The 14,249-nt window shown below is 40.5% G+C and overlaps 1 long non-coding RNA gene across 1 annotated transcript; it reads right to left on the bottom strand.

The window, feature by feature from the left end:
• Window positions 1–736: 736 nt before the first annotated feature.
• On the bottom strand, window positions 737–1,421 carry LOC143103070 (uncharacterized). Its single transcript, XR_012982712.1, has 3 exons — window positions 1,371–1,421; window positions 954–1,024; window positions 737–828 (listed from the first exon to the last, which is right to left on the bottom strand). It is a non-coding gene; the product is annotated as an uncharacterized LOC143103070 (long non-coding RNA).
• Window positions 1,422–14,249: the final 12,828 nt, after the last annotated feature.

The raw sequence follows: 14,249 nt of genomic DNA on the forward strand, positions 1-14,249 counted from the left end.
CACACACTCACTCACACATACACACACCAGACATACACACACACACACACAAACACATACACACACACACACACTCACTCACACACACATACACACACTCACTCACACACACACTCACACACTCACACACACACACACACACACACACACACACACACACACACACACATACACACACACACTCACTCACACACACACACACACACACACACACTCACTCACACACACACACACACACACACACACACACACACTCACTCACTCACACACACACACACACACAAAGTTCATTTACACACAACAGAACTCAAGATATGACAACCTGACACTATACATAATTGTGAGGACAGAAATAATTAGCTACCTAAGCCACGCCCATGACACGGAGGTGTATTAGATGGACATAGTATACAACACTCAAACATGTCACATAGGTGTATTAGATGGACATAGTATACAACACTCAAACATGTCACATAGGTGAATTAGATGGACATAGTATACAACACTCAAACATGTCACATAGGTGTATTAGATGGACATAGTACACAACACTCAAACATGTCACATAGACATGACTTTTAGCAATCCAGTCCCACTTCGTAAAACTTCTTTATTATGTTTGTGGTTCCCTTTGTTCCGTAGTTTATCCAGTAACCTTTTGCGTTCTTTGGAGTGGAGTGGCAGTGCCAAAATCTGAGCAACCTCTGCATTGTCTTTTGCATGAATTTTTAAGTGGCGGGTACATTTTGCCGGTGGTTTTTCACAAATGTAACAGTAAGAATCTGTTAGGTAATCAGCATCTGTCACCGACTCATCACTTGAAGTCTGAAAAGAAAAGAAAACACACAAAAAACAAATGCAAACATTTTAACTTAAAACGTAAAAAAAAGACTGAAAGTGAAAGTGACTCTAAAAGTACACTTTAGGAATAATTCCACAAATACACTTACCAGTGATAGGCAGTCAGTGCTGTTATTGAACCATATATTGTAGCAGGATTTGTGCCAGAAGCAGGAGCAAACTAGAGTATTTTGAACATAAAAGGTGCATGTGTTACTCAATACATTTAAAATAATTAATTATGCTTCTAAATATGCATAAAAAAGAGACAAAGGAAAGTTAGTTTAAGCTTTTTATTGACAGAAACAAGAACTTCTGTGTAACTATGTGAGGTAATCAGTTTCGACCCTCAGAGGTAAGTAATTACTGACTAGAAAGTATTTGTGCGCTAGAAAATGTAAAATATAAAAAGCTGCTTTGAACAAAAAAAAAAATACATTTAAAACTGACATTTACAGTAATTAAGTAACAATTTAAGGTTTATGAATATTTTTAGGATACTGTAATAAACAGAAGCAAATACTCACCCTTACAGCTCATGCCAATCCACTTAAGTGGAGCAAAGGGTCCACGACAGATGACACATTTATCCATGATTGATACCTTTGTAGAGACAAAGTCATGTTTGCAGTTCTGTGGAAAAAATAGTAGTTATATTCTGAATATCAGATTACAATTTGGTGAAGAATGTGAAATGTAACTTCAATCAATCACAGTAGTAATTTAGTATTTATCATTATGTGATGAGTAATGATATCCGTGAGTACTTTCTTCCAATATTATTCTAATGTAAAATAAACAGTACCTAAAAGTTAACTGTTGTACAGTAGGTTTTAATGGAACTATATAAAATAAACTCATTTATTTAAACCCTGTTATAAATACTACATGCACTGAAAAGCACACTGTATCGTCCAATTTTGTCCAAAGTTCTTTGTGGCAGTGAAACGATAGGCCTGGCAGGATTAACGCACCTTCTCCTTTACGTGGCAAAAAATAATGTTTATTGGTCCATACAGCAACGAAAGGTAAATGAAAACTTGTTGTAAATTAGTCCACATCAAGGTCCTAACGAAATAACTGTTTTATAGTGGTTTGTAAAAGAAAATTGTGTGGTCGAAAAAATGTTTGTAACCAAGCACAATCGCATTCAATGCCCCCTGACCTCAGGTGCACCAGCCCCATATGCAGTCATTCCCACTACGTCACCCATCGCTTGTGCGCCCTTAAAGTGCTAAGCACAGAAATAAATAAATACATAAAAATAAATTATAATTCAAACTAAGTTATTGCAAGCATTCCAAACTAATCCAAACGAATTTCCCAATACATATAAATAATAACATTCAAGACTTTAACAATGAAAATGGCTATAACATTCCGGCCCCTAATTTCTTGTGCAACAAAAATTACTAAATACTTGAATAGCCACTTCATATTGAACGTTCATATATCATAGACCAAAAATATGCATAAACCATAAACCATCCAAACATTGTACACAGTTGTCATTGCATTTCATATTCGGAATGAATGTCCAGAATGAGTCCACATTGTTATGTATATCAAAGAAAGTTCATTGAACTTTGTGTATGCAACAGTCCATCCGAATGTGTGTGGGTCTGAATGTGTATGTAAGAGCGAATGTGTTCACGAAAAAATATAATCCATCAAGGAAAAAGCCGTTGAAAAAAAACTCAAAAAGTCTTCAGACAAAAATGTCCATTGAGTCCAAAAAGAAGTTGACCTTACAAAAGTAAGCCATTATCATAGTCATTAACAAAAACATAAGCACCAGCATCAGCAAATATGTTAATGTCCATTGTATTCTTTACATTTGCATTTACTGTGCATTATACTTCATTATTTTCATTGAAAACATTAAATATCATTTCAACACGCATTCAAAAAACATAACCGAAAGTTATTCCATTCAATAAATTAAGATCTTCAGACTTATTTGGCCTCGAGCAAAAGGCATAGCTTAGTGATAGGCCTTATTTGGCCTCGAGCAAAAGGCATAGCTTAGTGATAGGCCTTATTTGGCCTCGAGCAAAAGGCATAGCTTAGTGATAGGCCTTATTTGGCCTCGAGCAAAAGGCATAGCTTAGTGATAGGCCTTATTTGGCCTCGAGCAAAAGGCATAGCTTAGTGATAGGCCTTATTTGGCCTCGAGCAGAAGGCATAGCTTAGTGATAGGCCTTATTTGGCCTCGAGCAAAAGGCATAGCTTAGTGATAGGCCTTATTTGGCCTCGAGCAAAAGGCATAGCTTAGTGATAGTTTCCAACTCATTGGTTTGTGTTTTAACACGTACTTTTCTCACAAACCCTCTAGAATCTTTTATTGTCTCTGTAATGCGCCCTAAAGGCCATGAATTTCGGGGGGCACACTCATCAGCTAAAAGGACCAGATCTCCTACTGAGAAGTTTCGCCGCGGACTGCTCCACTTTTGGCGCTGTTGCATTATGGGGAGATATTCTTTTGCCCATCTTTTCCAGAATAAATCACTGAGGTACTGGACTTGTTTCCAGCGCCTTCTTCCATATGTTTCATGTTTGTCAAACAGACCGGGCGGTAGAGTGGGCTTCCCTTTTAACAACAGAAGGTGATTTGGTGTTAAAGCCTCAAGGTCATTTGGGTCATCACTAGATGGTGTTATTGGTCTGTCATTCAGAATAGCTTCAGCCTCGCAGAATATGGTACTGAGAGCCTCATCGTCGACTATTTGTTGTTGGGTGACAGAGCAGAGAATTCTTTTGGTTTGTTGAACCAGACGTTCCCAAACGCCACCATGATGAGCTCCATAAGGTGGGTTGAAAGTCCATTTGATCCCGTCCTGTCTGAGTGTGCTTTGTATTTTGTTTTGATTCATAGTTCATAGCGCTTGTTTCAATTCACGATTTGCACTTACGAAATTTGTTCCATTATCTGATCTTATCTCTTTGACCGGTCCTCTCCGACAGATGAACCTTCTCATGGCATTGATGCAGGAATCCGTATCAAGTGTATGGGCCACTTCAAGATGGACAGCACGGCATGTTAAACAAGTGAATATGACGCCATACCTTTTGACAGCATTCCTTCCCCTTTTAACCTCAATAGGCCCGAAATAATCCATTCCGACCAGGGTAAATGGAGGGAGGTCCATCACAACTCGGTCAGATGGGAGGTCCGACATTTTTTGTTCCCCAGGTCTTTGACGTTGTTTGCGGCATGTCAGGCATTCTCTGATGATCCTTCTAGCCAGTGCATTTGCATGAGGGAACCAAAATTGCCGTCGGAGTGTGGAAAGCATATGATTCCTCCCACTATGTCCAACCTTCTCATGCACATAGCGAAGAATGAGCTCTGAGATTTGACTACTCTTTGGTAGGATGGCAGGATGTTTTGCCTCATCAGGTAATGCAGATTTGCTCAACCGCCCACCTACTCTTAGGATGTCATCGACCATTACGGGATCCAATTTTAATAGGTGACTGGATTTCTTTATGGCTTTTCCATCAGTCAGATTTGAGATTTCCTCAGAAAAGTGTTGTTTTTGCACAAAACTGACTATTGCTGTTTCAGCCCTTTTAAGATCATCTACTGAAAGTTGGTAAGTCCAATTTCTCTTTTTCGTTTTAGGTTTGACATCTATCTGCAGATTTTTCTTTTCCTCACACCTTTTCTGAAGTGTGTCCTTGTATTTTAAAAACCATGCAACTGCATGTTTCAAACCTGCCCATTTGGAAAAGTAGGACAGCAGTCTGCTGGTAGGGCAAGACTCTTCCACAGACTTTGCAGACAGGGCATGAACAGAGGCTTCCTGCTTTATCTCAGGGTCATCATCCGGGATTAGATCCATGTTCTTAGTCGTTCCTAGCCACTGAGAGTGTGTGTGGAGGAACTCTGGCCCATTAAACCAGGTTTGGTTCTGAAGAAATGCTTTGACTGATAAGCCGCGGGAAGCTGCATCAGCCGGGTTGTCCTTTGAGGAGATGTGCCTCCATTGCTCCTCCTTCGACAAAGAGTGAATAACAGAGATTCGATTTGCAACAAAAGTTTTGAATCGTTTGCTTTTGTTGGCAATGTATTGCAAAACAGTCATACTGTCTGACCAAAACATAGAATCTGCAAATAAGAACTGCAGTTCTGCTTTAAGCATATGATCTAGTCGTACAGCCAAGACTGCTGCAGCAAGCTCCATTCTGGGAATGGTAGTACACTTAAGAGGTGCTACTTTGGCCTTACCAAATGCAAATGAAACACAGACTTCATCCCTACTATTTGTTAGCCGGAGGTAGGATACGGCGCCATAGCCAACCTCACTAGCATCACAGAAGTGGTGTAGTTGTGCAGATGTGATGTCACCAAAGCATGATGGAATAAAGCTTCTGTTAACACCAAGACTGTTCAGAAGATGAAGTGAATCAAGCCAATTTTCCCAGGTCTGAGCGACATCATGTGATATTTTTTCATCCCAACTCAGCTTCAGCTTACATAGGCTCTGCAAGATCAGTTTTGCCACAAGAGTGATGGGAGCCAGAAAACCTAGAGGGTCATATATTGAGCAGACAATAGATAAGATTCCCCTTCTGGTTGTCTGGTGAGACTTGATGGCAATGCTGAAGGTAAATCGATCCATTTCCACGTCCCATTGAACACCAAGTGCTCTTTCCATCGGCAGCTGTTCTTTGCTCAGATCCAAAGTTCTCACTTCTTTCGCTCTGTCCTTTTCAGGAATTGCAGCAAGGACAGTGCGATCATTGCTTATCCATTTGTTCAGATGGAAGCCACCTTTTGTGCATAGCTCAGTGAGTTGCTGATACAAAAACAAGGCCTGCTGGCTACTGTTGACAGCCTTCAGGCAGTCGTCAACATAGAAGTTTTGTCTGATAGTGTTTGTGACTTCTTCTGGATACTTGTCCTGATTGTCATCTGCTGTTTTCCGCAAGGCAAATGTGGCACAGCTAGGCGAAGATACTGCACCAAAGATATGCACAATCATTCTGTGCTCGACTAGTTCTTTAGAGATGTCCCCATTGGGCCACCAAAGAAAGCGCAAGAAGTTGATATCTTCCTTTGCTACTTGAACTTGGTGAAACATCCCTTCTACGTCAGTGATGAATGCGACAGGCCCCTGACGAAAGCGGAATAACACGCCAAGGAGCGTATTCGTCAGGTCGGGACCTTGGAGAAGTTCCTTATTTAAAGAGGTTCCACCGAATGCTGCAGCACAATCGAAAACCACACGCAGTTTCTTTTTGCGTGGGTGGTAGACACCATGATGTGGCAAATACCACAGCTTGCCAGTCTGATGCTGCAGTTCACACTGAGGTACGACCTCAGCATACCCCTTTGCCATGACCTCATTCATAAAGGCTTGGTATTCATTGAAGATCACTTGATCCTTTTCAAATCTTCTCAACAAATATTGAGCTCTTTGATAGGCTATTTGCCTATTGTTAGGCATGTTTACATTGACATTGCGGAATGGAAGTTTCAAACGGTAGTGACCATCTTTCAGTTCGGCTGAACTAGACACAATATTCATGAACTGCTCATCTTCCTGAGACCATTCATTCTTCTCTCCATAATGCTGTTCCATGAAATCTTGGTTGTATTGTTTTATCAACAAATTCTCTAAGTTTTGGATGGATACTCTGTTGACAAGAACATTAGCATTATTCATACTCCCACAGCCGAGTGGACCATTAATAACCCAGCCGAGCAGGGTTTTCACAGCATATGGTCCTCCGTCCACACTGTTAATAATTTTCCAAGGTTCTAAGGCTCTTGGCGCATTGACTCCTATTAGCAGCCCGATGCCTGCATTGATAGGAGTAAAGTCAACTTCCTCGAGGTAAGACCATTTTCTTAAATCTTTTGCTGTCGGCATATTGTCATGTGTCACAGGGATTGATTTTTGTGTAAAAACATCAGGAAGCTTGAGGAAGATGTCACTGTCAAGAGCAGCTACTTCAAAGCCAGACACCTTGTAGCTTGTTACTGGTCTTTCTTGACCCATTGTCTTTAAAAGAATTTCTACTTTCTTTCCAGGGGCCTGAAGCTGTCTGGACAATTCTTCAGTGCAAAAGGTTGCCGAGCTGCCCGGATCTAGGAAGGCATACGTTTCAATGCACTTTGTTCCCTTTTCTAGTGTAACTTTAACGGGCACGATTGCGAGAGCACATTCCTTATTTCCGGCCCCAGTATCACTACCAGTGGCCAGCGAGACCACTGTATCAGCACCTCTGCTATTTGTTTGATTTCCTTTGGTTGGTATGTGGAGAACTGTAGGATGTTTTTGCTTACACACATTGCAAGACATTCGATTCAGACAGTTTTTGCTCATGTGTCCCTTTTGTAAGCATGCAAAGCACATTCCTTTTGCCTTCAAGTACTCCACCTTTTCGTTATTGGGTTTGGTTTGAAATGTTTGACATTTTTCCATTGGGTGATTTTTATTGCAGAACATGCAGGGATTTGTGAATGCGCTTGTGGTGATAGCACTTGACGCTGGTAAAACAGCTGTTGCAAAACTGCTCCCCCTACTGGACTTTGAAATGATTCTGCTTTGCCTTATTGGCTCTGCAGTTTTATTCAGTGGGCTCTGGATTTCCCCAAAAATTGGATCTAGCATTATGCGTGCCTGTTTATCAATAAACGCGAGTAGATCTCTAAAGGAGGCTCTTTGTTTGTGCTTGTCGTATATGTTACTGACAACTCCTCTCCACTTCTCACGAAGCTTGAACGGCAGCTTGGAAGCGATGACCTTCAAATTTGATGGTGTTTCAAGGTCTGTGATGTAATCAACTTCTTGCATGGTGTTGTGGCAGGTTTTGAGGAATATTGCATATGACCGTAGACCAGACGCATCCTCTGCCCTAATAGCAGGCCATTTCAGCGCTTTGTCCAAGAATGCAGAAGAGATCCTTATTTTATTTCCAAAGTGCCACTCCAATTGTTTCTTGGCTTCCCTATAGCCTTTGTCTGGTGGCAGGTGAAAGCAGCTGCGCACAAGATTCTTAGCTTCTCCGGATGTATATTGCTCCAGATAGTACAGTCTTTGTTCATCATTGTCTGTTTTTGATTCGATTGTCTGTTCAAATGACTTCAAGAATGACCTGAACTGAAGTGGGTCTCCATAAAAGACAGAAACTGCTCTTGGTGGAAGCTGAGAAGATCCATGTTGCTTCACAAGTAGTAAAGTAATTTCATTCTGCCTTTTCATCACTTTGATGAGAGAATCATTGTTTGAATCTGGAGTATAATCTGATGATTGCTTTAATGCCCCTCGAGTAGGCATTTTGGTTGGGATGGAGAAAGAACCTGGTAATTCCGATTTAACCTCTGTTGAGGTAGGTCTAAAGTGTTCAGGATATATTCTTTGCTTTGCTTGTGTCTTTTTTGCTGTAGTTGGAAGAATGTATTCTGTTGACGCTCTAGATTGTGCAAGGTGACTTAAATCAACAGGCGAAAATTCCCTTTCTGAAAGAATATTTATTCTAGCTTCTGCCTCAGCTATTTTTGTTTGCAGTTTAAGTTTTTCCCTTTTTGATTTTAGTCGCAATGCCTCCATGTCCACTTCAAGTTGCTCCTCCAGAGACCGTGATTGCACACCGAGCACAGCACGTTGTATTCTTGCTTCAGACAGAGCCTCTGAGGCTTTGCTGGCCCGACTGGAGGCTGCACTGGGAGGCTTTGTTGCGGCCTGTGAAACACTATCGTGCGGCGACACGGACTCATCAGCTGGCTCATGAGGATCGGCGTCTACCTCATCTGCTTTCAGCCAAAATTCTACGCCATCAAGGAATTGTCTGAAGCTGGCCATCTTAGGTTCGTACCAGTCTATTCTGTCCAGTTCCTTTTCTTCATCAGATAACAATGATTGCACGTTGTTTTGCAAATCCTCGAACTCTTCTAAATACTCAATAAAATCTAAAATTGGTTGCTTCACCTCTTCTTTAGTATCTCCTGCCTCGATCAGAGCGTTTATCTCGTTGCGCTTTCTTGTGAGAACTCCTAACTTTCCTCTACGCGTTCCGATTAGTTTAAACAATCTCTTTTCTTTCTCAATCAAGGTTTCCTCCTCGTCTACGTCGTCTGCGTTTTCTGTTTCCATTTTCACACTCTATCGTTTAGTTTACAGAGCATTCAATGTCCAAACATTCAAATGTTTTCTTTGTTTCCGCACGGCAAAACAGGTCAAAACTTTGAGCGCGGCGGCCCGACGTTGTTTAAACTTTGTATTACTCACGGCCTTCCATGAATCCACCATCAAAACTTTAAGGTTGCTCCTTGTCCATAATCCATGTAACGAAATCCGTTTAATCCTTATATTTTTTCGACTTTGTATCGTCCAATTTTGTCCAAAGTTCTTTGTGGCAGTGAAACGATAGGCCTGGCAGGATTAACGTACCTTCTCCTTTACGTGGCAAAAAATAATGTTTAAACTTGAAAAATGAAAACTTGTTGTAAATTAGTCCACATCAAGGTCCTAACGAAATAACTGTTTTATAGTGGTTTGTAAAAGAAAAGTGTGTGGTCGAAAAAATGTTTGTAACCAAGCACAATCGCATTCAATGCCCCCTGATCTCAGGTGCACCAGCCCCATATGCAGTCATTCCCACTACGTCACCCATCGCTTGTGCGCCCTTAAAGTGAACAGAAATAAATAAATACATAAAAATAAATTATAATTCAAACTAAGTTATTGCAAGCATTCCAAACTAATCCAAACGAATTTCCCAATACATATAAATAATAACATTCAAGACTTTAACAATGAAAATGGCTATAACACACACAAAATGTGTAATACCCATAATAAATATAGCAAAGTACAATAAGATACACAAACTGACTTCCACAAGACAATTCCAAAACAAAGTCTGCTTAACTATTAAAACTATCGCTCTGTATGTACATTTAGTTTTAGGTATTTCAGTCATGTACAAAAGTATTGGCACCCCTCCAGAAGTGTTGGTTTTCAGGCAAAATTCACACACCTTTGAAGTTTTTTGATGAAATAACCAAGCCAGGATATTTTCAATAGCTCAACACAACTGAAACAACAATTGGTTTCCGCAAATTTAACACAAAATATCACCAAAATGCAGCAGGAAGTGAATACTACACAGTCAAAAGTATTGGCACAATTCACAACAAGTTTCCTTTACAGTGATAAAAGCACACTTTTCATTGTTAAAATCCAGTGCTAAGGTTATGGGTAGTCAGACGTTAGCTGTGGTAGCATTCCTGAGAAGTTTAAGCTCATTTATAATGGACAATAAACTCCAGTTTACTCACTATACATTTCTATTGGTTTCTATGGACTATGAGGTTTTCTCTGAGGATTCCAAGTATTTAAATTAATCTTCCTACCCCGTTATCTCATTGAGTGCCAAAAACGTTTTTTTTTTTTTTTTTAATTACGAAACTACACTTTAACACACCTTATATGTGATTTTGGGAAGTCTGTGATTAATGGAAATGAAATATATGATGATCGAAAACTCATGAAAATGCACAATCTGGACATTTTATCATAACTCGGTTGCCGCATTGGGTCGAATCAGTGACGCATGCATGTCAGGTCAAAACCAGGCCATTTTCGTGGGTCTATCACTAGGTGGCAGTCTCGCTGATCACTTCCCGGAAAGTTTACACAATTAAGTAACAGGCAACACTTCATATTTCATGAAAGACTTTATATCTCCATTTCTAGAAAAAAAAACAGCGATTTTGATGAAAACTAACCACTGTTTAGCTTGGGATTTCTCAGGAACAGAAGCGTGTAGAAATACACGGTTTGCACCCACCGAGAGCTTAAAGTCTCACCTTTTAAACGAGCCATTGTATGTGTGGCTGTACAAAAATCATCAACAATGGTCTAGATTGGTGGCACTCTAGGACAAAGCTCCCGAAAACAGCTTGTCATTCAATGAGTTATAAGCAGCTGATTATCAGTGCCAGAGGAAGCAAAATAGGCCTAGAGTGTCACCTAGTTAATGCCAAATATCAGTTAAGACAGGGTGCACTTTTCAGTGTAGGCTTCATTCTTCCTCATCCAAAAAAACTGCTGTTCTATAGGCATGAAAAGGACAGAACACTGAACCAAAACCATATAAAATGAGTGACAATAGGTTTGGCAGTTATTTCTATGGAGCAATCGGAACAAACCCAGACCTTTTTGGGCCTCCTGACCAGTGGTTATGTCTGGAGGGTGAAGAATGAAGAATACCCTGAAATGTGCACCATGTTTAAAGTGAAGCATGCCCATGGCCAGGTGATGCTTTTGGTCAATTTTGCTTCCTCTGGCACTGACAATCAGCTGCTTATAAAGGGGTAGGTAGATTCATTCAAATATTTGAAATCCTTGGTGAAAACCTCATACTGTCCATAGAAACCAATATAAATGTATGGTGAGTAAACTGGAGTTTAATATCAATTAGAAATGGGCTTATATTTCTCAGGAATGCTACCGCAGCTAACGTCTGACTACCCATAACCTTAGCACTGGATTTTAACAATGAAAAGTGTGCTTTTATCAGTGCAAGACACTTTTGTACAGGGTGCCAATACTTTTGACCATGTCAGTTTGCAGTATTCACTTCCCACAGCATTTTGATGATGTTTTGTGTTGAACTTGGGGAAACCAATTGTTGTTTCATTTGTGTTGTGTTATTGACAATATCCTCAAAACACTTCCGGAGGAGTGCCAATACAGTCCATGACTGTATACATGCAAGGCCAAGTATTTTTTATTAACTGGCCAGTGAATTTATTGAAGGGATGTCCTCTGTAAAATATGACCAATGAATGAAAAATGAATCAAATGGTTGTATGAGTTAACATAGCTTTGTGAAAGTGGTTCTGTACTGCAGCATAAGAAAGAAAAGAAGACAAAAAATACCCATGATGATTTCACATCCAACCTACAAGTCTGATGGGATCTAGTGTGTACATATGCATATGGATGTATCTGTGTGTATACATTCACAGTAATCAGTGTGTGTAACAGTAAGGTATATAGCAGCAAGTGAAGTTGTAATGAAGACAGCGTGTAGATACTTTAGGGTCTGTGTCTGTGTCCACCAAAGAAGTTATTTACACAGAGAGCGCTCAAAAACTCATTTTCTGAGCACTTCGTTCTAGTCTTTATTGTTGCTAGGTTGCCAAAACTGTCTGTCAGCACGTCATTTCTAGAACGTTACACAATGCTAACTTACTAGTCACCTAGCTAACTGAAAAGGCAGCAATCATTCAGGACTCAGCTGATCAAATGACCTCGACAGACAAAACAAGTTCAAGTGGGATTTCAGTGAAGTCCATCCCTCTAGGAAATTACAGTTTACACTTTGTTTAATGTGGACTTTTTGTATTTATTTTTATATTTGACTGGGCTGAAGGAAGTTTTCCCCTGCAACTCACCAGACAGTGTTGACAATGTATGTCCTGCCCCTTCCTCGATTTTAATTGGCTAGGAAGACAGAAGTGAAATTGACAAGCCCAGCACTGTTGGGCTTGTCAAAAATTGAACGGATTTCAACTTGTAGCGTTCTGAGCGCTGCAGTAAAAAGACATTTACACCAACGGCTTTTTTTCCTATGAAGCTTCCTCTGACAGCTATGCATACGTGTGTTTGAGGATAATATAGCAGTCGGGTAGCAATGTAGCAGTCAGGTATGTAGCACCAACACCTGACAACACCTGACATACACTGATGACTGTCAATGTGTGTTGTAAAGTATCTAAACGCTGTCCTCACAAAACCTACACCTGACTGTTACATACACTGATCACTGTCAATGTGTGTTGTAAAGTATCTAGACGCTGTCCTCACAAAAACTACACCTGACTGTTATATACACTGATGACTGTCAATGTGTGTTGTAAAGTATCTAGACGCTGTCCTCACAAAACCTACACCTGACTGTTATATACACTGATGACTGTCAATGTGTGTTGTAAAGTATCTAGACGCTGTCCTCACAAAAACTACACCTGACTGTTACATACACTGATGACTGTCAATGTGTGTTGTAAAGTATAGACGCTGTCCTCACAAAACATACACCTGACTGTTACAGTCACTGATGACGGTCAATGTGTGTTGTAAAATATCTAGACGCTGTCCTCACAAAACCTACACTTGACTGTTACATACACTGATGACTGTCAATGTGTGTTGTAAAGTATCTAGACGCTGTCCTCACAAAACCTACGGATTAACATTTAGCCATTTTTCAATTTTTAGCCAAAAAACACACTTATGTTGTTCCGATCAGCATGAAATCAGACTATGTTGAACAACGCGAGATTACAAACAATCCGGGCTCAGTTTGGAGTCGGTGGATTATTCCCAGTAGGAGGTAAATGGTTTGAAACGTACAGGGTTTCCCCGTTCTGGTGCGATAATGCTGCATGCTAGAGGGACAGGAACAAGATGCACGGCACCGCCTTGAGGCCCCCGAGAAATGTTCCAAAGGAGGGATCTCTGAGCCACCCACAAAAAAAAACACAATGGAAAAACTTCAAAAAATTGACCTCTCCCACTTCAGAGGTAGAGTTGTGGGTGGTAGCATCGAGCTAGGAGGCTGAAATTCAAGTCAGACCTTTTGCACATGGCCTACATGGAGAGTGCCAAGTTTAATCTCTCTAGCTGTAAAGCAAAGCGTTGTGTCTGCAAAAAAATCCTTTTTGACGAATTAAACTAGCATCCATAAATCGCTGTTTGTGGCACGACAGCTACGCATACGTGTGTTTGAGGATAATATAGCAGTCGGGTAGCAATGTAGCAGTCAGGTATGTAGCACCAACACCTGACTGTTACATACACTGATGACTGTCAATGTGTGTTGTAAAGTATCTAGACGCTGTCCTCACAAAACCTACACCTGACTGTTACAGTCACTGATGACTGTCAATGTGTGTTGTAAAGTATCTCAACGCTGTCCTCACAAAACCTACACCTGACTGTTATATACACTGATGACTGTCAATGTGTGTTGTAAAGTATCTAGACGCTGTCCTCACAAAACATACACCTGACTGTTACAGTCACTGATGACGGTCAATGTGTGTTGTAAAATATCTAGACGCTGTCCTCACAAAACCTACACTTGACTGTTACATACACTGATGACTGTCAATGTGTGTTGTAAAGTATCTAGACGCTGTCCTCACAAAACCTACGGATTAACATTTAGCCATTTTTCAATTTTTAGCCAAAAAACACACTTATGTTGTTCCGATCAGCATGAAATCAGACTATGTTGAACAACGCGAGATTACAAACAATCCGGGCTCAGTTTGGAGTCGGTGGATTATTCCCAGTAGGAGGTAAATGGTTTGAAACGTACAGGGTTTCCCCGTTCTGGTGCGATAATGCTGCATGCTAGAGGGACAGGAACAAGATGCA

Source organism: Alosa pseudoharengus, unplaced genomic scaffold (genome assembly GCF_046254945.1).
Source record: "Alosa pseudoharengus isolate Yale_2024_CS ecotype anadromous, Long Island Sound unplaced genomic scaffold, YU_APseudo_1.1 YU_APseudo_1.1_scf_4, whole genome shotgun sequence".
Lineage (NCBI taxonomy): Eukaryota > Metazoa > Chordata > Actinopteri > Clupeiformes > Clupeidae > Alosa > Alosa pseudoharengus.